This window comes from Lactuca virosa, chromosome 5 (assembly GCF_052849685.1).
Source record: "Lactuca virosa cultivar CGN04683 chromosome 5, Lactuca_virosa_CGN04683_v6, whole genome shotgun sequence".
Lineage (NCBI taxonomy): Eukaryota > Viridiplantae > Streptophyta > Magnoliopsida > Asterales > Asteraceae > Lactuca > Lactuca virosa.
This window is the reverse complement of record NC_136430.1, coordinates 363652727-363661012: the sequence shown is the minus strand read 5'-3', so window position 1 is coordinate 363661012 and position 8286 is coordinate 363652727. Positions and strand designations below refer to the sequence as shown.

General features: G+C 31.3%; 2 long non-coding RNA genes across 2 annotated transcripts; both read right to left on the bottom strand.

Annotated features, from left to right (window-relative positions):
- Positions 1-1554: 1554 nt before the first annotated feature.
- LOC145116974 (uncharacterized) lies at positions 1555-2963 on the bottom strand. Its single transcript, XR_013712414.1, has 2 exons — positions 2524-2963; positions 1555-1821 (listed from the first exon to the last, which is right to left on the bottom strand). It is a non-coding gene; the product is annotated as an uncharacterized LOC145116974 (long non-coding RNA).
- A 2312-nt stretch (positions 2964-5275) lies between these two features.
- Positions 5276-6442, bottom strand: LOC145111624 (uncharacterized). Its single transcript, XR_013710334.1, has 3 exons — positions 5869-6442; positions 5592-5775; positions 5276-5492 (listed from the first exon to the last, which is right to left on the bottom strand). It is a non-coding gene; the product is annotated as an uncharacterized LOC145111624 (long non-coding RNA).
- Positions 6443-8286: the final 1844 nt, after the last annotated feature.

The window sequence follows — 8286 nt, the reverse complement described above, 5'->3', positions numbered from 1 at the left end:
CTGGAATACATTCTCATTCTTCTAGATATAAATTCATTCTGAAAGAATATTATTGTTGACATTAATGACGAATTTAATTAGTTTCCATAAAAATGAATTATAAGTATGGATAGCATTTAATATACATATAATTAATACTAAATTCTTATTGGTGCATTCTAGCACACAATAGATGTGAGAAACATTTAAACCTACATCTATATATATATATATATATATATATATATATATATATATATATATATATATATATAGAAAAGTTCAATAGAGAACCATAATTATTGGTTCTCCAAGGAACCAAATCTTTTTTTTAAGTTCTAGAGCTTATTCTAGCCCTGTCGAAAATACCTGATACCCGAATTACCCGCCCGATTTTTTCGGGTATCGGGTAAATTTTTCGGGTAATCGGGTAACCCGATTTTTTTTCAGGTCGGGTAAAGGGTACGTTTGTTGGGTTTCGGGTATACCCGAATTACCCGAATTATTTTAAAAATTCTTTTTTTTTCGTAGAGCTTGTACTCTGTAGCAAGTATTTGATCACGCTTAAACTAACGATCATTATTGTAAAACATGAATCTCTTTTATTATGACAATATGACACTAACAATATTAAAAGTAATTGTTTATATATCATCATGTTCTTTAAAACTTAACTATTTTCTAGATTATTGTTTTTATTGCAACTAACAAACTCATTATCTTGACGAAACTTCAGAACATGACAAAACTTATGGCTACAATTATCTTAAACATTTTAAACTTTTAAATTAAGATCCTTAAGTATTTGTTTTTTTAACATCTTATTAGATTAGATTAAGTTGTTAAAAAATTACTTGATATCTCAGGTATTATTGATTAAAAAATCTCAATGTTCAAAGCTTGAGTAACTTCGTTTATGCCTCGTTTGTTTATATAAACAAGACTAATAAAGCACGACGTATTTATTTCATTAAATTTATTTTCAGGTGAAATTTAAAATATATATATATATATATTTCGGGTAATACCCGAATTACCCAAACCCGAATTATCCGAATTTAATTTGGGTCGGGTAGCGGGTATTTTTTTAACATGAAAAATCCGAATTACCTGAAACTCGAAAAAATTACCCGATCAACACCTATATATAGGGTTAGGTTATTGTGTTTTTGATAAGTATTGTGTGCATGTATGGTTGATTGTGGACCAGTCATTTTAGTTATTTTAAGTAAGTGATTAATAAATATTATTAAATTAAAGATAACACAAAAATATAATCTAAAATCATTATAAGGGTATTTTAGTCAATTGAGACAAATTTAAAAATTGAAAATTCGATTTAGGGGATAATTAATGCTCTTTATTTATAAAATCTGATTTTTTTTAAATTAATTCAATTTCAAACTTAATTTGTAATCATAAACCGATTTTATTCTGACAGAATGTTATTTTGTTATTTTGTTAGAATGATGTTATGTGATTCTGTTAGAATGGTATTCTATTAGAATATTATTAAAGAATCGTTTTTTTTGAACCCCCGGTGGAATAATAACAACATTCTTATATCTATTCATGGACATCCAAACTTAAATACAAATTAATACATATTTTTACAGAATAACAGCCTTATACATTTTAATATAATTACACATGTTCTAACATAATGTCATAAAAAATGAATAAAATTATTACAAAATTGCATTCTTAAATATACAATTATTGAACAGATGCACTTAATCTTCTTCAATGGTCCAAAGAATCAACTTCATTCCAACTATTCTTACAAAAATGTGATGTATTATCGTAAGAATGTAATTCTTCAACCCATTCTTCCAACCATTCCTATCACAAATAAAACAAAAACTAAGAATTGTTAAAAGCATGTTACTTGCAATCCCTATCACTTAATATATTCTGGAAGAATACATAGAATATGATTGAATACATAAAATACATTGTAGCATAATACATAGAATAAATTCTGACAGAATACATAGAGTACATACAACTATTTTCTTATTCCAGTAAAATACTAAACAACACACATATACAAAATCCATTGAAATTTGCAAGCAAAATCCACTTTGCCAAAACTCAATTAAACAATACTGAATCGTGAGGAACAAGAAATGTAAAATCTATCTAATCTAATTTAATACCAACAATAAAAGAGCAATGAAATGGGATTGAAGAAACCGAATGCAATTTCAAACTTAATCCAAATCAACTAGTATCAGCCTGTTGTTATGAAAAGGGCATCCAACCCAATCTAAATTAAGTTATATATTTCTGAAAAAAAAAATAAGGAACAAAACGAAGTAAAAAAATTAAAGATTATTAACTATTTTTTCATTGAGGCATTTTATCGAACACATGGAGGCCATGACAAATCATATTAGGCAAATCAGACAGGTAGTGGAGATGGAATATCTAACTTTTTTTTAGCATGAGTGTTTACATGTACATGTCAATGGAAGTGAAATAACGAGATTTACTTGGATAAAACATAAATATATGAAGTCTAAGAATGAGAAAATAACGAACCTGATGAATCTCAACTTCGGATTGTGAACCGATTGCAACTAGCTAAGACAAACACCTCCAAGAATCGAAGATCTGACATTAAGAAAGCCATCTAGAAAAGATTTTTAGGAAGTGTTGGACTATATTTCATGATCGGTTATGTTGCAGATGCTTGAATCAATCGTTGATAGGGTTTGTTGTAGAAATTTTGGGGAAGAAACAGGAGCAGTGATGTTAATAAGCAAATGGGAGGAGTCAGAATTAGAATACGTATGATATGAGTGGTTAGGGTTAAAGAGTTAGTCAAAGAGATTTTTATGGAAGTTTCCATGAATCAAGGGATTTTATTTTAATTATTATATGCTAAGTTACATAATTACCCTTATAAGAATTATTAATTATTTAATTATTCCTAAATTCCTATTGGTTCCTATATACACACAATAGTTGTAGGAAACATTTGAACCTACCTATATATATATATATATATATATATATATATATATATATATATATATATATATATATATATATAGAAAAGTTCAATAGAGAACCATAATTATTGGTTCTTCAAGGAAACAAATATTTTTTTCAATTTCTAGAGCTTATTCTTTATCGAAAAAAAAATCTAAAAATATATAAATTCATATATTAACATTGTGAATGTGAAAAATGTTTTTCGGATTCACCGTGTGAATCCAGATTCACATTGTGAATTTTCAAAGATTCACATTGTGAATTTGACGTAAAAAAAAAATCGAATTTGATATCATTGGAAAAAGGATAAAAAGTTATGAATTTCTGTATTTTTAGTTTTTTTTTTTTTTTTTGATAAAAAATAAGTTATAAAAGTTGAAAAAAAAATTGATTCCTTGGTTAATTATGGTTCTCTATTGAACTTCACCTATATATATATATATATATATATATATATATATATATATATATATATATATATATATATATATATATATATATATATATAGAGAGAGAGAGAGAGAGAGAGAGAGAGACTAGACTAGAAGTTAAAAGGTCGTGATGATCGTGACCCTTGGCCCTCGAGAACTATATATAAGCTATTTCTAAGTCATTCAAAAAATGACACGATTTATACCAACAATGTAACTTCAATTGAAACTTTTTTTTTTTTATTCTTGGTAATATTAAAGATATACTTTTAGTTCCTTCCTTGTTAGATTCAGGCGAAAAGCAAAGTTAAAGGCCTGCCACTATAGTTGATAATATATTGCTTTTTCTTGCATTTGACTTCAAAAAAGGAAGTGTACCCGAAGTAAGATGTTTCAAAGTTTGATGTCTCAAGTAGGTAAAGACTTACAATAGATTGTTAAAGCTGGATAGATCAAACTACATTATCTTAATAAGAAAAATATTGAAAGTAGAATGTTATAATTGGGTCGATTTTTTAAAGCCAACGGTTAATAAGAAGCCTCTTAAAGTACACATTTGTAAGAATATTAAATGAAAGTAGAATTCTCCATTAAAAAAAAAAAAAACATACGTTGCTATAGCGTGCATTTAGCCACGCCTATGAAAGGGGGTAAGTAAGAAATACAGGTAAGATGAGTTCAGGGTAAAAAGCCTAATTTTACCTAAAGCATTGCTTAAGGTCTACTTTTACATCTTCTATCTGGATCATTGTCATTGATCCTTTGGACCTCCATACAAATCCACATAATTTAGTTTAATTACGAAAAATGTGATGATAACAAGATGGATATTGAGGGTAATCTAAAGCTAAAACATGTTAATGATGTTATCAGGTAAAAACAATTAATTAATGGCTATCAAAGTGTTAAAAGTTATTTTTCCCATTTTGGAATTTCCAGCTTTGTAAGCGAAGCTAAAGAAACTTTTTAGTATAAGATATAAATAAAAATTGTTGCCAACATATCGTATTCTAACACATAATCTTGTAACTGCGACCATTGAGGTAAAAATCAAAAGCTCAACAAAGTGGGGATTGTAATTTGTATGAGTCGGTGTATTCCCCTTCGCTCACATTTCCATCATTTTGCTTGTCTCTTAAACGATACCAAAATATATTCAGATTATGTAACAAAAACAAGTAAGAGGAAAAAAAGAATACTTACCTTCCCTTTTTCTTTTTTCTTTTTGAAAATACAATGCTATAACAGAGTAGTCTTTTCAAAGAACAGCGCCTTAATAATATGGGATATTATATACATTTTTTTTTAAATGTGTATTGTAAATGGTATTTGTTTGCTACAACAGTGACGTTAAGAAGATAAGAACAAACTGTTGGGGTAGAAATGCACCATCTACTCATGACATTATGTGAAGTAATTCGTAAAAATTCTAGTACTTATTGAAGAAAATAGAAAACCCTTGCACAGTAATTGATAAAGATTAAAATGCTACAATAAGAATTGAGATTTCATCAAAAAAAAATTAACTCTAACTCAAAAGAACTGACTTATAAATAAAATGCTCATAATTGATCACCTCAGTTCAATAAGCATCTACACCCAAGTTCAACATTGAAGGGTTTGACTCTTTGTTGTAAGCAACATGTTCTACATCCCATCATAGAAAAAAAAAATAGAGTTTCTTAAAAGAAAACGAAAACCAAATGCGCCTATCATAAATAGGGAGTTGAATATTAGGATTCGATCTTGAAAATTTGTACTTTAATAATTATCAATTTATTTTGTCTTTAATCAACCACAATTTAGTAGGAGTTAAAGTAACTGCAACAAACAGAGAAATATTACTTTCTTCTTCGGCCTACACAAGTAAGAATTATCACTTTAATTATCAAAAACAGTATAAAAGCACACATTTAGAGCTGGGAATTGGGAAACTTTATATTTCATTTAGACATCACGCATTCATAATCATATAGCCCATAAACAAGAACCAAAATATTCATCAAATTGATCTTACCATGACTTCCGCCCATCGTGCGAGCATAATCCCTTTGAGAATGAGGACGTGCAATGGTAATAAGCCTGAGGAGTATATAAAAGGGAATCAGAAACAACAATATGAAAAAGATAGTAAGGAAATACAGAAACTGATTGATAGATGAAGAAGGCTACAGGTCTAACCTTTTATAATTTCAGACCTATAATAAGCCCATGACCGTATAAGGCGCCTGTGAAAGCATTGACGATTGTTTTGCTCTACCATTCCCCTTCTTCATCTCTCTCTGTATCTTGAAAATCATTCCCTTTTCTCACTATTCCTTTTATCTTCCTCCAATTGTAATCGAAGGTACACGCACCTATAAAACTGAAATCAAAAAACAAGGCAACAATGTAACTTACAAAGACCAGATTAAATAAAATAGGAAGGCTGTAATTTAAAGTCAACTGGTCCGTTTACTTTTCAAGGAAACAAGGATGCAAAGAATCATAATCTTGGTGATAGCTCAAGGTGATTTCTTTGTTTGCTCCAACTTCAACAAGAAGGATGTTATGAATGGACGTTTTCTAGAGAGAAAAAGAGGAAGAGGAGAGTGGACACAGATTGATAAATGGAAAATAAGGAGGTTTCTTGAATGAAGATAATGGACAGGTGTGGCGGTGTGCAGCACTGAAGAGGGCAGATGGAGATAGCGAAGGCTTGGAGTGACTGTCCAAGGGTGTGTATTCTACAGTAGAGATAGAACCGACTCAGATAAACCGGGAATGCTCATGAATCAGTCGATTGCTTCTTGATTAAGTGTCGCCATCGACGTACATTTGTAACCAGATGGAAATCAAGATCGATTTGGAATCGGAGAGGGTAGATGTAGATGCTGGAGCGATTAATGGTGGTGAAGAAAAGGAGAGACGATTGATAAATGAAGGACAACGGGGGTGGAAGACACAGGTTATTTTATGATTTCGTTTTGTATGTTCCATAGTTGATAGATGAAGCGGTGTATTGGGAATCAAGGGAGAGTGGAGTCGACGGAGACCAGAGGAACAGGTATATCACTCTGTCAAAAGAAGAAGTTTTTACATCCGACCCGATTGAAATCTGGATTCACAATATGGATACGCTGCCAAAATTGTAAGCCCAAAATGGTAAGCAGCCCAAACACTTGCAGCCTAGTTCAGAAGTAAACACTTGCAGCCTAGTTCATAAGTAAATGGATCGTCCAGCTTGTCAGAGAAATACAAATCAACCAGCTTTCAAAAAGCTGACGCTGATGTGGACTGTGGAGTAGACGTGGAAATTTCATCCGATCCGATGGGAACCTGGTTAATCCGCCCCAATCAAGGACGGGTATTCTCCACGAAAACGAAAACCATTCAAACCCCCGGTTTGCTTGTGGACCATTTATTAGGAGTTTGATTGTCAATGTTGGGTATTGATCCTAAAACTTCGGGTCATAAAGTTTGTGGTAAATGCATAGAAGGATTTGTCAGATGGCTGTCCACCTGAGCTGACGTGGGAGTTGGATGCAACGCAAGATTTTTAAATTAATCATTATTACACTCGTGGGAGCGGTAGGTTAGTGATGACTTGTCAAGAGGTCAAGTGTGTATTTGAGGTCTTTTGGACATGATTTTCATAGTTAAGATTGGTTGAAATTCACGAACGAGATGTTTTGGGTATTCATTAAGCATGGTTTGGTGGTGATCATAGCCATGGACTAGGGGTAAGTACGACAAAATGATGATCATATGCCTTAGAGTATGGTTTCTAAAATTTAGACCAATATGTTCCTAGTTTTGGGAGTATATTGTTGGAATTGGGTTGTAGTTCCAGTTTTGAGGGTTTTCCTATTTGAATGGTTTTCGTTGTGAGTTGGATCTTACAGTTAAGGAAGAGGAGATAGTTGTGGGGAACCCGGTTGGCCCATCCCCTTAAATAATCTTTCGACTAAAACCCCCAACCCTACAACGGTTATACTCAGACGAGAGTTGCGCAATATGGTCGAATCAATCATTCTAAAATTATTTAACATTTGTGGCATCTAGCTTAACGTATTCACTTAATAGTTAAACTCACATCAATGAATCCTACAAAGCACAAAGCAAGCAGCATTCGAGCAGTAGAAACTCTATAGGCCACAACATATAAAAAACATTCTTCCTAATAGGCATCTCTCCTAATAGCCATTCTAGCATGCAACCCTGAACATATCATCATGCTAACTCCTAGCATGTAAAACATTTCATAACATATATAACATATCAACAGGTATGGGTATTCTGGGAATCACTTACTTGAGCTCGGCTGATTGCATGCATCACACTCCTTTCTTTGTAAAAATATTTTTAGAAAACTTATTTTTTTTCAAAAAGATTACCAATTCCTCAGTTTGAGTTCAGACACTCCCGAGAGTGTGCCCGAATCCCTCAAACCAAGGCTCTGACAACTTGTAACATCCTAAAAATATCAATACAATTTTTATTTTTAAATCATTAAATATGTACAAAGATTATGTGGACAAAAGCACAAACTCACAACCATACTAGATCTAACATGTACAAGTTGATGGGTTTTGATACAAAATATAAATTAGTTTTTCATAAAAACCGCAACGAAAACTTTTAAAAATAACAAGTTTATTTTTGAGTTTATAACAATACCAAACCGTCTATGATCCATTTATAGAGGTTAGAATGATATTAAAAACAACCATAAAGTGTTTTAAATTATTAAAACAACTAGCCAAAAACTCATGCAAAAGCCTTCCTTTTATACTTCCATGCAAGACACACCTTTAGATTATAATAACAAAAAGTATTGGTAGCTTTTTAGAAGCACGGGGAACAAAGGTGGGAGGTTGACAAGCAACCTCCCACG